Source organism: Oncorhynchus gorbuscha, linkage group LG18, assembly GCF_021184085.1.
Source record: "Oncorhynchus gorbuscha isolate QuinsamMale2020 ecotype Even-year linkage group LG18, OgorEven_v1.0, whole genome shotgun sequence".
NCBI lineage: Eukaryota > Metazoa > Chordata > Actinopteri > Salmoniformes > Salmonidae > Oncorhynchus > Oncorhynchus gorbuscha.
Genome location: NC_060190.1, coordinates 25313247 through 25336739, shown reverse-complemented (window position 1 = coordinate 25336739; position 23493 = coordinate 25313247). Strand labels below are relative to the sequence as shown.

At 42.0% G+C, this 23493-nt stretch overlaps 1 pseudogene; it reads left to right on the top strand.

The window, feature by feature from the left end:
• The window catches only part of LOC124003585, a 73473-nt pseudogene that overhangs the window by 38592 nt on the left and 11388 nt on the right, over positions 1-23493 (top strand).

Genomic DNA, 23493 nt, shown 5'->3' with positions numbered 1-23493 from the left:
CATGCCTTTCTTTCACTCTCCTGCTAGCAGCAGGAGCCGTGTAACGCTGTCCCTCTCTCTCTACCTCTGCCACCCATGCCAAGATGCCAACCTATGCCACCCATGCCAACCTGTCTTTCTCCTTCCAGCTACGAGACTTGGAGATGTTGAGCCAACGCTACGAGGATAGCTGCGCCGAGTCGTCGTTCCGAGATTCCCACACACTCTCGCGCTCCCATTCCCAGGCAGTGGAGCCTCCCGATCTACCCATGCCCACGTGCTTCCGATCTCGTAGCCATAGCTACCTGCGGGCCATCCAGGCCGGATGCTCGCAGGATGACGACACTGCTTCTGTGGACTCGGATTCGCCGCCGCCAACCGCCACTACTGTTCGTACCTACAGCACCAGCACTGGTGAGTAGGCCTACCTTAGAGGCTGATCTTAGGTCATTTTTTCACTTTTACCTGCTAATGGTTGAGGTTATCATTATAGAGAGGGTAAGCTTTCTACTGTCAGACTACTCACCACCCTGAACACCAACCTGGTCTCAGAGCATTGTATTATTCTGTACATAAATCTGGGACACTCATTTAGTATGATATGTTATGTTTAGTTTGGTATGTATTCATTTGTGGACATCCATCACCCATTTTGAATTATCACAGTAGGTTACGAATTACTATTCGTATCATATGTTATGAATTTGCTAAATGTATGACAGGCTATGAATTCTAGCTAGGTGGATAGGTGGTTAGTAGTTATCTGGCTAACGTTAGCTAGGCTAGGGGTTAGGTATATCTGGCTAACGTTAGCTAGGCTAGGGGTTAGGTTTAAGAGTTAGGTTAAAGGGTTACGGTTAGGGTTTGTGAAATTGTTAGCTAAAAGGGGAAGGGTTAGCTAATATCCTAAGTAGTTGCAAAGTACTGTCGCTAAAAAAGTAGTAAGTAGTTGAAAAGTTGCTCAAATGCTAAAGTTGTCCATGATGAGATTCAAACTCACAACCTTTGGGTTGCTAAACGTTTGGTTATACAGCCACCCAAGTAACCATCTGCTTTATGTAACCGTACCAAATGTAACATTTACTAATTTGAGCATGCAGGATTTACATGTACTATGTTATGTCTAGTCTCTGATACCAGGCTGTGAACACATCCTGTTGTTATCCCATATCTGACAAGGTCAGTCACCCTTGGCTATGGTCCAGGCTTGGCCACCTGTGAAGTTGGCATCGGTGGAGGCTGAAGCGTGTCTCTCTCTCCCTCTCTACTAGACTATGAACCACTCGTAATACAGAGGCTGAAAGATACACTCAGTTGGTTTGAATTGCCATCATGAGTTTCCTTGCTATTTTGTATCCATGAAATGATAACCTACTTCCAAAGCCTCCACATTGCAGCGCTCTTGACCGTACTCACCACGCCTCTTTTCCCACCGTTTCCTGGGAACTGGGCAATACAAAAGAAGGCTGTACCAGAAGCTTGTGTTGAAACGGGTTGTTTCGAAGTAACAGCTCCTGCAATCCCGAATCCATTTCTAGGCTTCGTTTTCAGTTTTTATCTTCTGATACAAGGGTAAGTGTTTTTTTGCCAATAATGTTTACCTTCGGCTGTGACTTTGATGGTTCTCATTTTAACTCCTGAACAGCTTTGCAAACTATAATGTTAGCGAGTATAATGCAAGGGATACTGTTTGGATGGATATATTACTGTAGCTGTATTTGATTTTGACAGTAAACCTGGACGAGAACAGTTGACTTTCGTAATATTTAGCCACAGTTTAGCCTATAGATGCGCAATATTCGGGAATCGAGATCAGAGCGCGCGCGGTGTAACGTTAAGTCAACCGAGGTCAAATTTGTTTTATACTGGAAATTCGGTGGACATCCATTCATCAGTAGCTAACAATTGAACCAAGAATGCCATGACTACGAAAATGGTATATTCTGAATCAGGGACGGATGGAGAACAATCCACACTATATATTAGTGTGGATTGGTCTCCATCTTATTTTATATATATATATTTTTTATTTTTATTTAACTAGGCAAGTCAGTTAAGAACAACTTCTTATTTTCAATGACTGCCTAGGGTCAGTGGGTTAACTGCCTGAACAGGCAGTAAACCCACTGTATATATATATATATATATATATATATATATATATAGATAGATAGATAGATATATAGATAGATATATATCTATATATATATATATATATATATAGATATATATAGATATATATATATATATATATATATATATATATATATCTATATATATATATCTATATATATCTATATATATCTATATATATCTATATATATATATAGATATATATAGATATATATATATATATATATAGATATATATAGATATATATAGATATATATATATATATATATATATATATAGATATATATATAGATATATATATAGATATATATATAGATATATATAGATATATATATATATATATATATATATAGATATATATATATAGATATATATAGATATATATCTATATATATATATAGATATATATATATATATATATATATCTATATATATATATATATAGATATATATATATATATATATCTATATATAGATATATATATATAGATATATATATATATATATATATATATATATATATATATATATATATATATATATATATATATATATATATATATATATATATATATATATATATATATATATATATATATATATATATATATATATATATATATATCTATATATAGATATATATATAGATATATATATATATATATATATCGATATATAGATATAGATATATATATATATATCTATATATATATATATATATATATATATATATATATATATATATATATATATATATATATATATATATATATCTATATATATCTATATATATATATATATATAGATATATCTATATAGATATATATATATCTGTGTGGATTGTTCTACAATGTATTATATATGTATCAATACAACAAAATATATACTGAACAAAAATATGGATTCAAGGATTTTACTAATCTATGGATTTCACATGACTGGGCAGGGGCGCAGCCATAGGTGAGCCAATCAGAATGAGCTTTTCCCCACAAAAGGGCTTTATTACAGACAGAAATACTCCTTAGTTTCATCAGCTGTCCGGGTGGTTGGTCTCAGGCGATCCCGCAGGTGAAGATCAAATCAAATCATCAAATCAAATTTTATTTGTCACATACACACGGTTAGCAGATGTTAATGCGAGTGTAGCGAAATGCTTGTGCTTCTAGTTCCAACAATGCAGTGATAACCAACAAGTAATCTAACTAACAATTCCAAAACTACTGTCTTATACACAGTGTAAGGGGATAAAGAATATGTACATAAGGATATATGAATGAGTGATGGTACAGGGCAGCATACAGTAGATGGTATCGAGTACAGTATATACATATGAGATGAGTATGTAGACAAAGTAAACAAAGTGGCATAGTTAAAGTGGCTAGTGATACATGTATTACATAAGGATGCAGTCGATGATATAGAATACAGTATATACGTATGCATATGAGATGAATAATGTAGGGTAAGTAACATTATATAAGGTAGCATTGTTTAAAGTGGCTAGTGATATATTTACATAATTTCCCATCAATTCCCATTATTAAAGTGGCTGGAGTTGGGTCAGTGTCAATGACAGTGTGTTGGCAGCAGCCACTCAATGTTAGTGGTGGCTGTTTAACAGTCTGATGGCCTTGAGATAGAAGCTGTTTTTCAGTCTCTCGGTCCCAGCTTTGATGCACCTGTACTGACCTCTCCTTCTGGATGATAGCGGGTGAACAGGCAGTGGCTCGGGTGGTTGATGTCCTTGATGAACTTTATGGCCTTCCTGTAACATCGGGTGGTGTAGGTGTCCTGGAGGGCAGGTGGTTTGCCCCCGGTGATGCGTTGTGCAGACCTCACTACTCTCTGGAGAGCCTTACGGTTGAGGGCGGAGCAGTTGCTGTATCAGGCGGTGATACAGCCCGCCAGGAGGCTCTCGATTGTGCTTCTGTAGAAGTTTGTGAGTGCTTTTGGTGACAAGCCGAATTTCTTCAGCCTCCTGAGGTTGAAGAGGCGCTGTTGCGCCTTCTTCACGACGCTGTCAGTGTGAGTGGACCAATTCAGTTTGTCTGTGATGTGTATGCCGAGGAACTTAAAACTTGCTACCCTCTCCACTACTGTTCCATCGATGTGGATAGGGGGGTGTTCCCTCTGCTGTTTCCTGAAGTCCACAATCATCTCCTTAGTTTTGTTGACGTTGAGTGTGAGGTTATTTTCATGACACCACACTCCGAGGGCCCTCACCTCCTCTCTGTAGGCTGGATGTGGAGGTCCTGGCCTGGCGTGACTACACATGGTCTGCGGTTGTGAGGCCGGTTGGATGTACTTCCAAATTCTCTAAAACAATGTTGGAGGTGGCTTATGGTAGAGAAATTAACATTCAATTCTCTGGCAACATCTGTGGTTGACATTCCTGCACTCAGCATGCCAATTGCACACTCCGCTCAACTTGAGACAACTGTGGCATTGTGTTGTGATAAAATGACACATTTTAGAGTGGCTTTTTAATTGTCCCCAGCACAAGGCACACCTGTGTAATGATCATGTTTAACCAGTTTTAGTCAGTTGGACGGATTATTATTATTTGTGCACAATTTTAGAGAAGTTTAGTGCTAATTGAACATTTTTGGGATCTTTTATTTCAGCTCATGAAGCAACACTTTAGATGTTGTGTTCATATTTTGGTTCAGTATACATCATAGAAGACTTAAATATAACAAAACAATTTGACAAACCCTGGATGAGGTGTTATTTAAAAAAAGTTTAATTATCATATCAGAACAAATATTAACATTCCACCCATGAGGCCGCTAGGTAATTTGACTGCAGGAAATGGCTACGGCCCTTTAAGGAATACTCCATTAGGGTTAAGGTTAGGGGTTAGCTAACATACTAAGTAGCCTACCCATCCAACCTCCTTTCATTTGTGGCTTAAGTAACTATACCAAATGTAAGATAACATACTAATTTCAGTGTCACATATTTAGTTTCACTATGTTACATCTAGAATTTGAGGCCAGGCAAAAAAAAAAAAAAATTCTATACTGTATTTCACCCTGAACCAATGGAACATTATCTGTTAATAACCTCATCAGGCTCAAGCATTTCATCAGACACAAGCATTTTTTTATCAACTTTCATTTATCTGCACGTTCTTTTGACAAACAGTTGATTTGTTATTGGCAAATGTCAATAAATAAAAAGTTCCCCCAAGAAAAACCCTGAGCGAAAGTGCATAAATGGTTTGCCCAGTGGGAAATATATCCAACTAGTCAGTGACAACTGTTGCGGAGTTTGACTGCAGCTATGCGAGTTTATTACAGACCCCATGTCCTGGGATTCCCTATGATATTCTGTGTAGAACAAATCATTTAGCAGACAAAATTTGCAGTTAATCTTAAAATAGCTAGGTGGGACATCACTGGCATGGGAGGGATTATTTGAGATACTCTTCAAAGAGTAGTGGAGGCTGCAGAGGGAATAACTGCTCATAATAATGGCCGGAAAGGAGCAAATGGAACAGCATTAAACACCTATAAACCGTGTGTTTGATACCGTTCCTCGCCGGTCATTACCACATGCCCGTTCTTCCCAATTAAAGTGCCATCAACCTCTTGTGTTGAGGTTGGGTTTCTGCTGTACTAGCTTCAGGGGGAAGCTGGTCCCACCATTGGGGTGCCAGGACAAAGCAGAGCTTGGACTGGGTTGAGTGGGACCTGCCCTCCCGTAGGTGTGGGAGGGCCAAGAGACCAGAGGTGGCAGAACTCAGTGCTTGGGGTGATGCGTTTGCTCATGGGGCAGTTCTTGCTCCGTAGGCAAGTGCTATGGTCTTGTAGTGTATGCGAGCTTCAGCTGGAAGTCCGTTGGAATGTGTGGAGGAGCAGGGTGACTTGGGAGAAGTTGGGAATGTTAAAAACCAGGCGTCCGCGTTCTGGATAAGTTGCAGGGGGTTTGATGGCACAAGCGGGGAGCCCAGACAGTAGGTAAGTGCCTGGATTAGTACATGCGCTGCTTCTTTTGTGAGGTAGGGTCGTACTCTACGGATATTGTAGAGCATGAACGAGTCACTAATGTCATGTTAGCGGGGAAGGTGTTGTCCAGGGTCACGCAAAGAATATTTGTTGGGTGAAACTGGAGTTGTCAACTGTGATGGAGAGGTTTGAGCCGGCAGTCCTTCCCCCGGAGGAAAAGCAGCTGTCTTGTCAAGGGGGGGGGGGGGTAGTTGTGTCATCCACATAGCAATGATGGGAGTGACCATTTGAGGTTATGAAAGAGCAGAGTGACTATAGAGAGAAGAGAGTGAGAAGGTGGAAAATAGTTTCCTAGGTTTAGAGGCCGACGCGTGAACTTTAGAGTGATAGAAAGTGGCTTTAGCAGCTGATACAGGGGAAGAGAAGACTGAGAGAGTAAAGGATGATAGGTCCTCCAGAAGTTTAGTTCTCCTTTTCTGCTCAGCTGCCCACAGCCCTGTAAGCTCGTAATGAGTCACGCAGCCACAGAGCAAGAGGGGATGGATGAGCCGACCAGCAGGAAAGGGGAATGTGAGAGTCATAGGATGCGGAAAGGGAGGAGAGTAGGGTCAAAGAGGCAGGAGGGAGAAGGATTTAGCAGAAGGGAGTGATGATAGGATAGAAGAGAGAGCAAGAGAAAGATTGACAGATCATGACCATCTGGGTAGGGGCTGGAGGAAAGGGAGACAGAGAAGGTCAACAAAGTAGTGATCAGAGACCTGGATGGGGTTTGCAGTGAGATTAGTAGGAAAACAGCCTCTAGTAAAGATGAGGTCACGCAAATTGCCTGTCTTGTGTGTTGGAGGGGATTTTGAAAGGGTGAGGTATAGAAAGTTGCCAAAGCTACAAAAGAGCTAAATGAGATCATCTGAAAATAACTAGGTAAGATACTCAAGTGAGAGTGGCACCTTCTTTCCTGCCTTGAACAACTCGACAGAACCGTTTTTGTTTTCTGTGATGATCTTAGTTTTGCCGACGAGACCACCGCTAAGAAACCAGTGGAGACTGAAGTACTAACACTAATTGCTAATTTCCTAGCAGATGTGAAGAGCACCCCCCCCCCCCCCCCGTACTAATTGCTGATAGCTTAGGAGAGGAGAAACAACTCCCCCCTCCAATACAGCCACTGATTACCAAGCACGTCAAAAATTGCCCTGCCCCTTGATCCAGGCTGATGTATCAGCAATCATCTGCAAGTTATTAGCAGTCGGCAAGTTCACACACCAAGTAGGCTACTGGGAAAACAGACAGGACTTAAAGTAAATGGCCCTAGCTTGCAAAAAGACAGTACTAGACAACCGATAAAGACACAAATTTTACTTATCACTCCTGGAGATATCAGGAGTCCTCCAGCTATAGACTGAAGCTACTCCTTACCTCCTAACTACTCTTGAGTGGCTTGTGAGCACCATAGAGCAATACATTAAATGTACATGTTCGTGAGAGTCTCGGCTTTTCATAGATGGGTCATAATAGTTTTTTTGTGAAACCCATTTGAACTTTATAGACGTTTTTTTTGTGAGATGAATCACCCCCAGACCTCTTCGGGATCTGCCCTTGTCTTACATACATCACTCTAGCTCAGCCCCTGTTAATCACACAGACCAATGGTTGATATCAGTGGATGCAGAATAAAAAGCAATAAACCACCTAAAGTGGCTTACAACTCACTTTCTTTCACACGTTGAAGCAGTTTCTCCACCCAACAATACTGTTCTCCCTCCATCCATCCTTAGTTACAGATCTGATGCCTGAGGGCCATATCGACTGCTGCCCCCCCCCCCCCTTAATTGCTTTTATTGCTTCTGGGCTTGTGTGGGTCTCCCTCCGGAACAGTGGGACACTATGGGATTATTTCATAGACCCAACCACCACTTGATCAATTATTAAGGACCCCCACACCACCAAGTATATCCTACTATCTAAAGTCTTCGAAAGCCAAGTTAATAAACGGATCACTGATCATTTCGAATTCCACCGTACCTTCTCTGCTGTGCAATCCGGCTTCCGGGCCGGTCACGGGTGCACCTCAGCCATGCTCAAGGTAATAAACAATATCATAACCGCCATCGATAAAAGACAGTACTGTGCAGCCATCTTCACCGACCTGGCCAAGGCTTTCGACTCTGTCAATCACCGTATTCTTATCGGCAGACTCAATAGCCTTGGTTTTTCTAATGATTGCTTCACCTGGTTCACCAACTACTTTGCAGACAGAGTTCAGTGTGTCAAATCGGAGGCCATGTTGTCCGGTCCTCTGGCAGTCTCTATGGGGATACCACAGGGTTCAATTCTCGGGCCGACTCTTTTCTCTGTATATATCAATGATGTCGCTCTTGCTGCGGGCAATTCCCTGATCCACCTCTACGTAGACGACACCATTCTGTATACTTCTGGCCCTTCCTTGGACACTGCGCTAACTAACCTCCAAACGAGCTTCAATGCCATACAACACTCCTTCCATGGCCTCCAACTGCTCTTAAACGCTAGTAAAACCAAATGCATGCTTTTCAATCGTTCACTGCCCGCACCTGCCCGACTAGCATCACCACCCTGGACGGTTCCATCCTAGAATATGTGGACAACTATAAATACCTAGGTGTCTGGCTAGACTGTAAACTCTCCTTCCAGACTCATATTAAACATCTCCAATCCAAAATCAAATCTATAATCGGCTTTCTATTTCGCAACAAAGCCTCCTAAACTCACGCCGCCAACCTTACCCTAGTAAAACTGACAATCCTACCGATCCTCGACTTCGGTGATGTCATCTACAAAATAGCTTCCAACGCTTTACTCAGCAAACTGGATGCAGTCTATCACAGTGTCATCTGTTTTGTTACCAAATCACCTTATACCACCAACCACTGCGACTTGTATGCTCTAGTCGGCTGGCCCTCGCTACATATTCGTCGTCAGACCCACTGGCTCCAGGTCATCTATAAGTCTATGCTAGGTAAAGCTCTGCCTTATCTCAGTTCACTGGTCACGATAACAACACCTACCCGTAGCACACGTTCCAGCAGGTATATCTCACTGATCATCCCAAAAGCAAACACCTAATTTGGCCGCCTTTCCTTCCAGTTCTCTGCTGCCAGTGACTGGAACAAATTGCAAAAATTGCTGAAGTTGGAGACTTATTTCCCTCACCAACTTTAAACATCAACTATCTGAGCAGCTAACCGATCACTGCAGCTGTGCATAGTCCATCTGTAAATAGCCCACCCAATCTTCCTACCTCATCCCCATAATTGTTTTTATTTTATTTACTTTTATTCTCTTTTGCACACCAGTATCTCTACTTGCGCATCATCTGCTCATGTATCACTCCAATGTTAAATTCAAAATAAATTATTAGAAATATTTAACTTTCATACAATTGTAATACACAAAAATAATAAAGCTTAACTTCTTGTTAATCCAGCCACTGCATCCGATTTCAAAAAGGCTTTACTGTGAAAGCAAACCATGCTATTAACTGAGTACAGCACCCCATCAAACAAATGCATGACAATCATATTTCAACCTGCCAGGCGTAACACAAAACTCAGAAATAACAATATAATTCATGCCTTACCTTTGAAGAACTTTTTCTGTTGGCACTCCAATATGTCCCATAAACATCACAAATGATCCTTTTGTTTGATTGATTCCGTCGTTATATCCCCAAAATGTCAATTTATTTGGCGCGTTTGATTCAGAACAATTAAAGTGGAGGGAGCGCTAGGTCACGTGCCCCAAACACAACAGTACACTAGACTTTGACACTCAGTCTGAACAGCCATACTTCTTCATTACTCAAAAGATAAACATCAAACAATTTATAAACGACTGTTGACATCTAGTGGAAGCCCTAGGAACTGCAACCAGATGCCTCAGAAATCTAGATTCCTATAGAAAACCAATTGAAAACAGTCACCTCAAAAATAACATTTCCTGGGTGGTTTGTCCTCGGGGTTTCGCATGCCAAATAAGTTTTGTTATACTCCCAGACATAATTTTAAAAGTTTTGGAAACGTTAGTGTTTCCTGTCCAAATTTACCAATTATATGCGCACATCCTAGCTTCTTGGCCTGAGTAGCAGGCAGTTTACTTTGGGCACGCTTTTCATCCGGACGTGAAAATATTGTCCCTATCCCAAACAGGTTTTAAGAATTAAACTGCACATATGACCAAATTTACAAAGGTCCGGATGGCCGCACTTAAAATTGGTTCTATTTCCTTGCCGTCATACTTCCTTTTCCCCGACTTTCTAGCTTTCATTTCGATGACTGTTAGCAAGCTGGACAGAGTAAAGAGACTATACATTTAAGTCTATTATCGTTAGGATTTAGTTTTAGTCATTTCAATGTCAATTCTCCTGAAAAAAAATCTAATAATAATACTTTTACTCAAACCACCTCGTGGGACAGATCGAATGGGCTTAGATACAGTGTATTGATTATCGTATAAAAAAAAATGTTTACATTTCTATGTGGACTTTTCAACAAAAGTTCAAGGTATAAACAGTTCTAATGATTATGTTGAAATTATATTGATGTTACAACCTGTTAGTCAGGTTAAGTCGTATTTTCCACATCACAATACACTGAAAATTTACATAGAAGTTTTATATTATTACATTTTTATTTTATTGAGCTAAGCAAGTCAGTTAAGCACAAATTCTTATTTACAATGACGGCCTACACCGGCCAAACCCGAATGAAGCTGGGTCAATTGTGCACTGTCATATTTTTTTAGTAGTTATTTTACCAGGTAAGTTGACTGAAAACACATTCTCATTTGCAGCAACAACCTGGGGAATAGTTACAGGGGAGAGGAGGGGGATTAATGAGCCAATTGGAAACTGGGGGTTATTAAGTGACCGTGATGGGTTTTAGGGCCAGATTGGGAATTTAGCCAGGACACCGGGGTTAACACCCCTACTCTTACGATAAGTGCCATGGGTTCTTTAATGACCTCAGAGAGTCAGGACACCTGTTTAATATCCCATCCGAAAGACAGCACCCTACACAGGGCAGTGGGATATTTTCTTTAGACCAGAGGAAAGAGTGCCTCCTACTGGCCCTCCAACACCACTTCCAGCAGGTCCTTCCACCAGGAACAACCCGGCTTAGCTTCAGAAGCAAGCCAGCAATGGTATGCAGGGTGGTATGCTATGGGACTCGCAATCACAACTGTTTGTGATACAGCCTGGATTCGAACCAGGGTGTCTGTAGTGACACCTCAAGCACTGAGATACAGTGCCTTAGACCGCTGGGCCACTCGGGAGTTGAAACAGGGTTGATTCAACCAGTATGTGCCCAGTGGGATGGAATGACTTGTCATGACAACTATCCTGCTTAGTTTGCATCTGTCCATGATATATTCTTTTTACCCTTCCAATAACCCATGGTGAACTAGAGTCCCGCCAGTTGATAGCTTGACCGTTAATACAGATGGCAGAAGACCGGACCGTTGTCCACACGCCTTCCAGTCAGAGTAAACATTTTGAACAAATCTCTGGGTTTCCCGTGTTGTTTTTGTTTTAGTCCTTCTGTTTAAGTCAGAACAGCTACTCCTATTTAATAGGATTTCAGTTTGGTGGTGGTGGCAGCCAACAACCCGTACCGCCTGAGCTGTATTCAATTAGTGCCATTAAGCAGGAACAGTATTTAGCTGGATTGTTTGCACAGCTTTAAACTGCTTTGCAGATGGCTTCTGAAAGCAAGCTTTGTCAGCATCAACATTATGTACGTAACTGGTGGAAAGTTTAGTTGCGTCATCGCACATTGGGGCTGTCTTATGTTGTGTGTGTGAGTGACTTATGCATAATAGCCAGAAATTGGGAGGGAAATGTACTCTGGAGACAGCTGCACTCTCTTCCCGTGTTGGTAGGAGATCACACATTTCACATTTAATTGGGTGCATCTCACAAGTCTCAAGTGGCTTCCTCTCGCCTGTCATTTTCTTTAATGTCCCGTGCAAATTACCTAAAGAAGACAACTAAAGGAAGCTACTTTAAACTATTGAGATGCACCCTTCTCTTCTGTATCCATCTCTTTGTCACAGAGCTAGCCTGATGTAGGTTATAGGCAAACCCAAAACCCACAGCCTCAATAACCATGTAAACCAGCATGAATAATCTCTGTGTGATTTGAAAATAGGTCATTTATGATTTTCCATCTGTTAGGGTTTTTTGTAAGAGAATCAGATTTTTTGGGGGGAGGGGCTGGGTTTCACACAAGGATAAATTCTGGGCAGACTGTTTGTAATTATGCAATAATAATATGCCAGTTGGTGCCCCATAGGGCAGGGCAAGTATCCAAAAAATGCATCTCAAACATGCACACAAACATACAGACTGGAATCTGGAGTGGAGCCAGCATCTCACATCGCTGCCATTGCGACGACAAGCCCCTTCAGCCCTGTCGACGTCTCTGTTATTAGAGTTGGCAGACAGGCAGTGGTCACCAGTCCCCCTTCAGCACTATCTTCCCCTGGCATGGATGTCTGTCAAAAGCTCGGGTATACAGGTATAGCATTAAGCAGCAGGGAAACACATTGACTAATTCACAAAAGTCTTATTCCTGGGTAGCTATGAGGGAATATGTTCTCATATAGGCCTAGTCTTAGATAATTTATGTCATATAATCTTACTTACAAGCAGCTACTGTACACAGTGCTAACCTGTTTTCTAAAACGTCTGCAAAAGATGGTAAGCAAGCCATAAGAGCGTTTACTTCTATCCTATTACAGGGTAATTGCGTACATTATAATATATTACCCAGATATTTACTCTGGTATAGGGTTTTTGCAATATTAAGTGTGACCCGCAGACCCATCCATAACACAGGAGTCAAAGACTCACAACGGTCGATATGGCAGTACATCTTTGACAGCATGTGTTTCCTTTCCTGTCTCTCTTTAGAAAACTCTTTCCCTGGGGCCCGGCCACGGTAGTTACTGATTATGTTATCGGGTGGTATGTCAATGAAGAGATGGATGACAACATTGGAAATGTGTACTTGTACTCGTCCTTACACAAGCTATTTGCCATTGTTGTACAGTTCTAAAAGCCCGACTGTTGTGGGAAAGAATGTGACTGCACCATTTGAACTAGATATGCGAGGTGAGGCAACCTCTGGTGTATGAGGAGAGAGAGAAGTAACTGGGTACCGTGTTATCGTTGCTAGTAGTGACGGAATGGTGAAAGCCAGAGCATCCATTATTCAGGGCTCAACCCGTCTTGCTGGTATGTTCTTTGTCAATGTGAAACCTATGTATTTGAAACATTCTGTGTATTGTTGTTGCATTCCAAGTGAAGGCCCCCCTCTTGCTCTTGACCTTGCTGTAGGGATTTATGTACCATTTTGTACAAGACAATTCTTTTGTTGCTCTGGATACTCTTTGCGATGTTCCTTACATTTACAGTGAGAAGACGTTGAACGTTTGCAGTTCTTTTACACTGAGACTATTCATGAGTTGTCTGTGGTTTTGGAGTGACACAAGGGCGTACAGTTTCCCAGTGGTGCAGCCTGTCGTTTCACCTAGAGACAAGCCTTAGTAGTTCCAGCTCAGCCATTCTACGGTAACCGAGAGCTAGCCTGTTCTTTGACGCAGCAACGAGGCAGCGCAAAAACTAGCCTGGCGGTTTACAGCAAGACACGAGTGAGTTCATCTGTGCGTATCATTAGGTGTAGTGTCACGATACCCAAATTTTGACTTTGATACCAGGTTTACTATCAAGATACTCAATACCATCGCGGTACTTGATACCACAACGAGACAATGGCAACAACAACAAAGGCGTATTAGCCCAGGTCCAGAATTGCATCCATATAGATCTTTTGAGTTCACTATCATTACATTTGGCATGTTTGATTTTTGAATGTATGCTTTAATGAATCAATTATACAATCAAATAATACATTTGTAAAAAATAAAATAATGATAATATTTTAACTACATAATTGTAATTATTTATTTGAATGGTAAATCTCTAGTCTATCGATTTTAAACTGGGTAAATCAAGATGTAGCCTTGGCGTAATCACACAATACAGGTGAATGCATATTCAATAGGAGTGTGCATGCATTTGGGACTTATTTTATTGTACTGATCAAAAACATTTGCATCGACGAAGCAATCTCTTCTTTTGTAAAAGTGTGTGCTGTTTCTTTAAGGCCCATGACATCATTTACACACAATCAGCTCAAGGATCTAGTGAACATGATCTTGATTGGGAGAGACATGAGACAGAGGACACAAAGTGAATTAATAACATTTTTTTTTGTGACGATCAGCTTTCAAATCAGCAATATTTTACATTGTGGTTTGCATATTATCACAAACAAGGTACTAGGGTAGTGAATTGATGTTAGCTTTAGCAGTAAGCTAACAAGGAAAGTTAGCCTACTAAGATGGAAGCTACATGCATCTTCTTGCATTGTAAATTCTTCTAGCCTGTAATGGACATTTTGTTTTGCGAACAGTAATTAACAGTTTTAGCTTTTCTGCATTATTCAAGTGTGTTAACTTCTTCGCAGCAAGAGTGGGGACTGCAGTGGAGGCTGCTGAGGGGAGGACGGCTCAAAGTGGAGCAGGCACGGTGCTCACACGTAATAAGGGGACATCAGCTGTGCTGATAGAGAGACTCGATCCTCAATCAGTAGACGATGTGAGACACATTTGACAGAAGTACCGAAAGTTTTTTATTTTTTAAATCAAGTCCCGAACCCTTTTTCATGTACTAGTATCGAAAAAGCTTTGGTATACCGTGCAACATGAATGAGGTGAGGTCGTGACACATATTGAGGCTAAGGCTGTCTGTGGATCAAGCCACACAACAGATCTTTTGTTTGGAGTGTTTGTTTCCGAGTTCCAACGCATGTTTATGTTGCTGCTGTGAGGGTTTTTAAAAAGCTGGTGCCCATAGAGTAGCTGAGATGGACAGTCATAGGGAGAACTTACTAACATAACAATATTAGGGTTTGAAATACTGTACATCTCGATGGAAGGACCAGCCTCAAATCAAATGTTATTTGTCACATACACATGGTTAGCAGATGTTAATGTGAGTGTAGCGAAATGCTTGTGCTTCTAGTTCCGACCATGCAGTAATATCTAACAAGTAATCTAACTTAACAATTTCACAACAACTACCTTATACACACACACAAGTGTAAAGGAATGAATCAGAATATGTACATAAAGATATATGAATGAGTGATGGCCGAACGGCATATGCAAGATGCAGTAGATGGTATCGAGTACAGTATATACATATGAGATGAGTAATGTAGGGTATGTAAACATTAGTGGCATAGTTTAAAGTGGCTTGTGATACATTTTTCCATTACAAAGTGGCTGGAGTTGAGTCAGTAGCCACTCAATGTTAGTGATAGCTGTTTAACAGTTTGATGGCCTTGAGATAGAAGCTGTTTTTCAGTCTCTCGGTCCCCGCTTTGATGCACCTGTACCGACCTCACCTTCTGGATGATAGCGGGGTGAACAGGCAGTGGCTCGGGTAATTGTTGTCCTTGATGATATTTTTGGCCTTCCTGTGACATTGGGTGGTGTAGGTGTCCTGGAGGGCAGGTAGTTTGCCCCCGGTGATGCGTTGTGCAGACCTCACTACCATCTGGAGAGCCTTATGGTTGTGTGCGGAGCAGTTGCCGTACCAGGCGGTGATACAGCCCGCCAGGATGCTCTCGATTGTGCATCTGTAGAAGTTTGTGTGTTTTTGGTGACAAGCCAAATTTATTCAGCCTCCTGAGGCTGCACCTTCTTCAAAACACTGTCTGTGTGGGTGGACCATTTCAGTTTGTGTACGCCGAGGAACTTAAAACTTTCCACCCTCACCACTACTGTCCCTTCAATGTGAATAGGGGGCTGCTCCCTCTGCTGTTTCCTGAAGTCCATGATCATCTCCTTTGTTTTGTTGACATTGAGTGTGGGGTTATTTTCCTGACACCACACTCCGAGGGCCCTCACCTCATCCCTGTAGGCCATCTCATCGTTGTTGGTAATCAAGCCTACCACTGTAGTGTCGTCTGCAAACTTGATTGAGTTGGAGGCGTGCATGGCCAGTCAGTCGTGGGTGAACAGGGAGTACAGCATAGTGCTGAGAACACACCCTTGTGGGGCCCCAGTGTTGAGGATCAGTGGGGTGGAGATGTTGTTACCGGCTCCAGTTTTGCCTAGATGTCCAAAATGTGATGTGCCATGGCATTGGCCTATATTGTATGTGTCATGCTTAGTGCTTGTTGTTAGCCTTTAACTATAACTGCTTGTCATTTAGGAAATTCAGCTCACGTAGGTGAATAATAAACATATCTGGGTAGTTAGAATTACACCAGACTAGCGCCTCCCAAGTGGCGTCACTACAAATCCGGGTTCGAGCCCGGGCTGTGTCGCAGGCGGCAGCGACCAATAGACCCATGAGGCGACGCACAATTGGCCCAGCGTTGTCTGGGATAGGGAAGGGTTTGGCCGGCCAGGATGTCCTTGTCCCATTGCGGTCTAGTGACTCCTGTGGCTGGCCGGGCACATGCACTCTGACACAGTCACCAGTTGGACGGTGTTTCTTCTGACACATTGATGCAGCTGACTTCCGGGTTAAGTGAGCAGTGTGTCAAGAAGCAGTGCGACTTGGCAGGGTCGTGTTTTGGAGGAGACATGGCTCTCTACCTTCGTCTCTCCCGAGTCCGTACTGGAGTTGCAGTGATATGACAAGACTGTAATTACCTATTGGGGAGAAAAGGGGGTAAAAAAATATATATACAGTGGGGAGAACAAGTATTTGATACACTGCCGGTTTTGCAGGTTTTCCTACTTACAAAGCATGTAGAGGTCTGTAATTTTTATCATAGGTACACTTCAAATGTGAGAGACGGAATCTAAAACTAAAATCCAGAAAATCACATTGTATGATTTTTAAGTAATTAATTAGCATTTTATTGCATGACATAAGTATTTGATCACCTACCAACCAGTTAGAATTCCGGCTCTCACAGACCTGTTAGTTTTTCTTTAAGAATCCCTCTTCTCCACTTGTTACCTGTATAAAAGACACCTGTCCACACGCTCAATCAAACAGACTCCAACCTCTCCACAATGGCCGAGACCAGGGAGCTGTGTAAGGATATCAAGGATAAAATTGTAGACCTGCACAAGGCTGGGATGGGCTACAGGACAATAGTGAGAAGGCAACAGTTGTTGGCGCAATTATTAGAAAATGGAAGAAGTTCAAGATAACGGTCAATCACCCTCGATCTGGGGCTCCATGCAAGATCTCACCTCGTGGGGCATCAATGATCATAAGGAAGGTGAGGGATCAGCCCAGAACTACACGGCAGGACCTGGTCAATGACCTGAAGAGAGCTGGGACCACAGTCTCAAAGAAAACCATTAGTAACACACTACGCTGTCATGGATTAAAATCCTGCAGCGCACGCAAGGTCCCCCTGCTCAAGCCAGCGCATGTCCAGGCCCGTCTGAAGTTTGCCAATGACCATCTGAATGATCCAGAGGAGGAATGAGAGAAGATCATGTGGTCTGATGAGACAAAAATAGAGCTTTTTGGTCTAAACTCCACTCTCCGTGTTTGGAGGAAGAAGGATTAGTACAACCCTAAGAACACCATCCCAACCGTGAAGCATGGAGGTGGAAACATCATTCTTTGGGGATGATTTTCTGCTGATACATGACGACTGCACCGTATTGAGGGGAGGATGGATGGGGCCATGTATCGCGAGATCTTGGCCAACACCCTCCTTCCCTCAGTAAGAGCATTGAAGATGGGTCGTGGCTGGGTCTTCCAGCATGACAACGACCCAAAACACACAGCCAGGGCAACTAAGGAGTGGCTCTGTAAGAAGCATTTCAAGGTCCTGGAGCCTAGCTCAGTCTCCAGACCTGAACCCAATAGAAAATCTTTGGAGGGAGCTGAAAGTCAGTATTGCCCAGCGACAGCCCCGAAACCTGAAGGATCTGAAGAAGGTCTGTATGGAGGATTGGGCCAAAATCCCTGCTGCAGTGTGTGCAAACCTGGTCAAGAACTACAGGAAATGTATGATCTTTGTAATTGCAAACAAAGGTTTCTGTACCAAATATGAAGTTCTGCTTTTCTGATGTATCAAATACTTATGTCATACAATGAAATGCTAATTAATTACTTAAAAATGTATTTTGTTGAAGTGTACCTATGATAAAAAATTACAGACCCCGTCATGCTTTGTAAGTGGGAAACACTGCTGATTTTGCAGGTTATCTAATACTTGTTCTCCCCACTGTATGTACAGTGGGGCAAAAAAGTATTTAGTCAGCCACCAATTGTACAAGTTCTCCCACTTAAAAAGATGAGAGGCCTGTAATTTTCATCATAGGTACACTTCAACTATGACAGACAAAATTAGGGAAAAAAATCCAGAAAATCACATTGTAGGATTTTTAATGAATTTATTTGCAAATTATGGTGGAAAATAAGTATTTTTGTCTATTTCACAATAAGCTGTGATAGTGTGTTGAACTAATCTGCATCAGTAAGTGGTTTAATGTAGCCTACTTATACTCCCAACACGTGGGCTACAGTGATGACTGAAAGCACTTCACTGATAATGAATTTCTTTCGTCTCGCAAGCCATGAATGTGTGCTTTATGTACTGAACCAGACTATGGCTGTGTCCCAATCCAAAGGCAGTGTCCTTGTCGATTTGGACACACACAGCCTAATGGCTCCAATTGTGGGTCACCGAGCATAGTTATCATGACTCGGCAAAAAAAAAAAAACATAAGTCCCTATTAAATGTTGTTAGAAAAGCATTAGTGTGCGGTGGGGTAAGCCGTGGGTGGGAATGGAGTTGAAAATACACAATAGGAACTCTGTCAGGTAGCCTAGCGGTTAAGAGTGTTGGGTCAGTAACCAAAAAGTCACTGGTTTGAATCCCCAAGTTGACTAGGTGAAAATCTATCAATGTACCCTTGAGCAAGGCACTTTACCCTAATTGCTTTGGATAAGAGTGTCTGTTAAATTACATGTAACCATTTAAATTATATATATATATATATATATATATATTTATTTATTTATTTATTTATTTATTTGGTGATCCAACAGTGGTGAGTTCCTTTAGTTATTCTATTATTGCTGAGTATCGTCCTTAATATGTCCCTCATGTCACCTGCTGTACTGTATGTCACCATTCTGTTGACAAAGAGGGGAATGAGTAGAATTGGCCTTCTCAGTTAAATGCTGATGTAGCAGAACAGATTGCACACAACACCCTCCTTCTATTCAGTTGGGAGTGCTTCTCGTCTCTCTCTCTCTCTTTTTTTCTTTCTTTCTCAACTTCATCCCCACAGCCCTTCGCTTACACTTCAGCTGCGCTACACGTGTCACGTTGCGTCGCCATCAGCGTCGTGTCAATTCGACACTCTACCTGCTACACCAGAAACCAACCAAAATCCACTTTATTTCTCGTTATTTCAATTCCCAAGATAGAATGAGCGCGCGTCAGCCATCGAGAATTGAACCTCGACGATTCCATTGGACTCAACGCAACGCAGGCAGTATAGGAGCCTTCATTGATATAAAAGGAATCACTCCCTCAATGGCTGATGGCTGTAGTGTAGCAGGGTGGTTACTCTGCCATGGATAGATAGATTTATTTGATCATTTAAAACACAATACAACCAGACAAGTGGATAATGCATTTAAATGAATCGAGGATGACAAACAAAAACAACATTTTAATTGAGGTCCTCTTAAATAAATGCCAAAAAACAATTACAAACGTAACAGACTGAGCCTTCTAGGCATACTCGAGTTACATATATAATAATAGTTAAGAATTTCCCCCCAAAAATACTTCAGATAATCTCAAAAGCGCATTGAATGTAAAACAACAAACAAAACATGTAAACGACAAAGATTGAAAGCCTCAGTTGACTTGGGATGAAGTTGAGGCAGTTTGAGTTGAAAAGGCATTGTAGGTTCAGTGGAGGAGGCACCGATGGGACAGGAGGAGAAACAAAGAAACAAAGACTGTCTGAAAAAAAAAACAGGATCAGCGCTATTCAACAGCACACCTGCTTCCCCGAATGGTCAGTCACTCCATTGGAGCTGCTCCTCAGGTACTGGTCCTCCATTACCAGGAATTTCTCTCTCTCTCTCTGTCTCTCTCTCTCTCTCTCTCTGTCTCTCAATGCATCCGTCCTCAGTCAGTCACATCACCTGAAGTGTGGGATTGGGATCGTGTTCTTCGGGCTAGGTGTTCTGGGCTGGAATTACTTGAATCAATTGTCTTATTCATCGAGCTATGTGAAAGCCCCATAGGCTCCACTCCGCAATCAGCCGGTGGTGATCTGTACTTCCTGTTCACATGCAATTGCATTCATTATTTGATTGGCAGAATCGGAATTTGGACTTTGACGTATGCGACTCATGCTAACCACCTGTAGAACATTATGTGCCTGGTATGTACTGTATGTTCCGTGTGCCAGTAAATGTAATTCTCCGCTTTAAAATGTTCCTGTTGGTGCGGGTGTTCCTCCTTCGCGCTAATCTAGCGTGCATTTGATTCGTTTATTTCTGCTTGGAGATAAAGGTATCTTATATTAAAGGTGGTGACACTTTCCCTCACATCAGTTTTGTTGGTATGCAAATGAACAGACAAAGTACAGCGGTCTTCAAAATTCACGCTGACGCCACTTCATAGGAATTGATCTCTCTGAACCCTCAAAGCTTTACAGTATATCATTGTTGAACAATAAAGACTTGTTAAAACTCAACTCTCTCTCCCTTCCCTCCAGTCTCCACATGCATCACCACCTGTAAGAAGCCGGCGCCCCCGCCCGTGCCGCCCCGCACCACCTCCAAGCCCTACATCTCGGTGACGGTGCAGAGCAGCACAGAGTCGGCCCAGGACACCTACCTGGACCACCAGTCTGAGCGCGACCGTCGCAGCGAGACTATCACCAGCCAGTCTAGCCAGGCACACAGCAATTCCTCCGACAGCCTCGACAGCACGCGCGCCAACAGCCTGGCTCGGGGTGTCCCTCGGCCTATCCCCATGCCCGTCGCCATCCACCGGGAACCCCTCGCCACCACCGTCCACCACGCCACCACCGGGACTGACACCAATGACTCCCAGCATGAACCCTTGAGGACAGGCGGTAGCAGAGGGAGCCTGGCAGCAGAGGAGCCACGAGCGGACATCGTGCCCCGGAGAAAGCTCTCCTCCATAGGGATACAGGTTGGAGCGCGTCGTTACAGTTTAGTCAATGACTATACGGTATAGTCAGTGGCATTACGGTAATATAAGTGACGTTACGGTAATATAAGTGACGTTACGGTAATATAAGTGACGTTACGGTAATATAAGTGACGTTACGGTAATATAAGTGACGTTACGGTACTGTCTGTGACGTTATGGTATTGTCAGTGGTGTTACAGTGGAGTCATTAACGTTTCATTAGATTCCGTAATATCACAGTATGTTTCTTAGTGTTTGAGGTAAAAAGCTAGAGTAAGTGTGTCTGTGGTACAAGTTTGGCAGTGTGGCTTAGGTCCAGCAATGGACTGGCGTGCAACCATTGGGCTGCTGGAGGCTATTTAACCTAACCATGGATCATTTTAAAGAATAAACAAACAGTGAACTGTGCTAATTAAACATGTATTTTTCTTATGCTTACAGCTCATATGGGGCATGCTGAATTAGAATTTTGAAAAAGTGCCATCTGGAAAATGAGTTTTCCCCATCCTTGCCTGGGGAAAACATTATGCTTTCACTTCATTATTTAATATTGATTTTTTTTTTCAGACTGTCTCTAGAATGAGGCAGCTGGTTCTTTTTTTGCGCGATGCAAATGGTCAGATCTCACAATGCCTGCAGAAGTGTTTACTGTCTCTGGAACCACATAAACATTATATATAGTAGCAATCTTCTGAGGCGCGCAGATCGCCTGCAAAAAAAATATGACCTGGAGCACCACACATTTTCTACCGGAATCAACCTTTTCCAGGTGACAAATGTTTTGTATTGAATACTGTTTTTTGATTGGTTGTTAGGTTGATTGCATTCAGGAGGAAGTCCAGCGAGAGGAGACACCGCCACCGCCATTGGCCAGATTCCAGTCAATCGGAATCCAGGCGGACGACGGCTGGTAAGGGCACTTCCTGTCCCATTTGTGACTCCCGTTCATTTCTCCTCCACACAATAAAATGTTGCCTAAATATATTCATTTCTGAGGGGCCATTTTAATGTAGACACTGAGCAAATATACATAATGTGAGAAAACCGTAACACACCTGCTATGTTGCCAAGAGCATACAATATTTACATAAGCTATTTTACAATGACATTTGAAAGTCATTCTGTAGTTCTGTAGCGTAGTACTTGTCATGTAGTTTTACATAGTTTCGCAATATTTTGAATGCCAGGAAGTCTTTGCATGCCACACTTGGCTTCACTCCCCTTTGTTCCCTCTCTTTGACCTCCCTCCTAGCTTTCATGCTGTTTTGCAAATACCAGTTGGTTGTCAGAATTATCTCACTATTTGAATACATCTGAATGTGGCCTTTATCATTTGACATCATAGACAGAGCCTAAACAAAGAGCTTCTATACCGGAATGTCCACCAATAACATACTCATTTTCAAAACACCACCTCCTAGTCCTATTTCTAATTAAAACATAAATGCTATTTATTGGCACCCCATACCAACAATTAAAGTATGTATTTTACCTCCCTCCCCATCTATTATTATTATCCTATTCTTAACCATGGATATTCAGACTGCCAAGCATCCATAATATTTCCACATATTCGTCCATTCCCCTGTTTGGCGTTTCCTGTTCTATCACTTCAATCAGAAGGTAGCATTGTAGCCAAGGTCCAGACAAAGGTCAGGGTTTGCACTAACATACCATTCCCCAGCCAAGCCCTTTACCCGTACACGTGATGAGTCATAGAGATAGATAAAGATCGAACTTGCCACAAAAGACTGCGATGGCATGTGCAATGCAATGGAGGGCTTTCACCATTTTAACGTTGTCAACTGTGTGGTATGCTCTCTATCTATCTCTATGGTTTAGGCTATGTTCTGTGTCTCCTGTCTACTGCCTCCGAGCTGAGTGCACCACCGCATCATGTCGACAAGGCAACGCTACACTGTGATCGATATCCGTCTTCTGTTTTTATACCTGTATTGATCAGTAGAGGATGTATGTAGTGGCTGGCGTTGAGAACATTCCTTGGTTTGTTTTGCAGCAGGAAAAGGCTAGGTCGTATTTTTGTCCTCTAGTCTTTGTTATGGATGGTTGGCTCAGTTACAGAAGCAGTTGGGGTTGGTTTGGTTGGCTTTTGATTGCAGGTTGGTGTTACTTATCCATTGTTTTGACAGAATAAC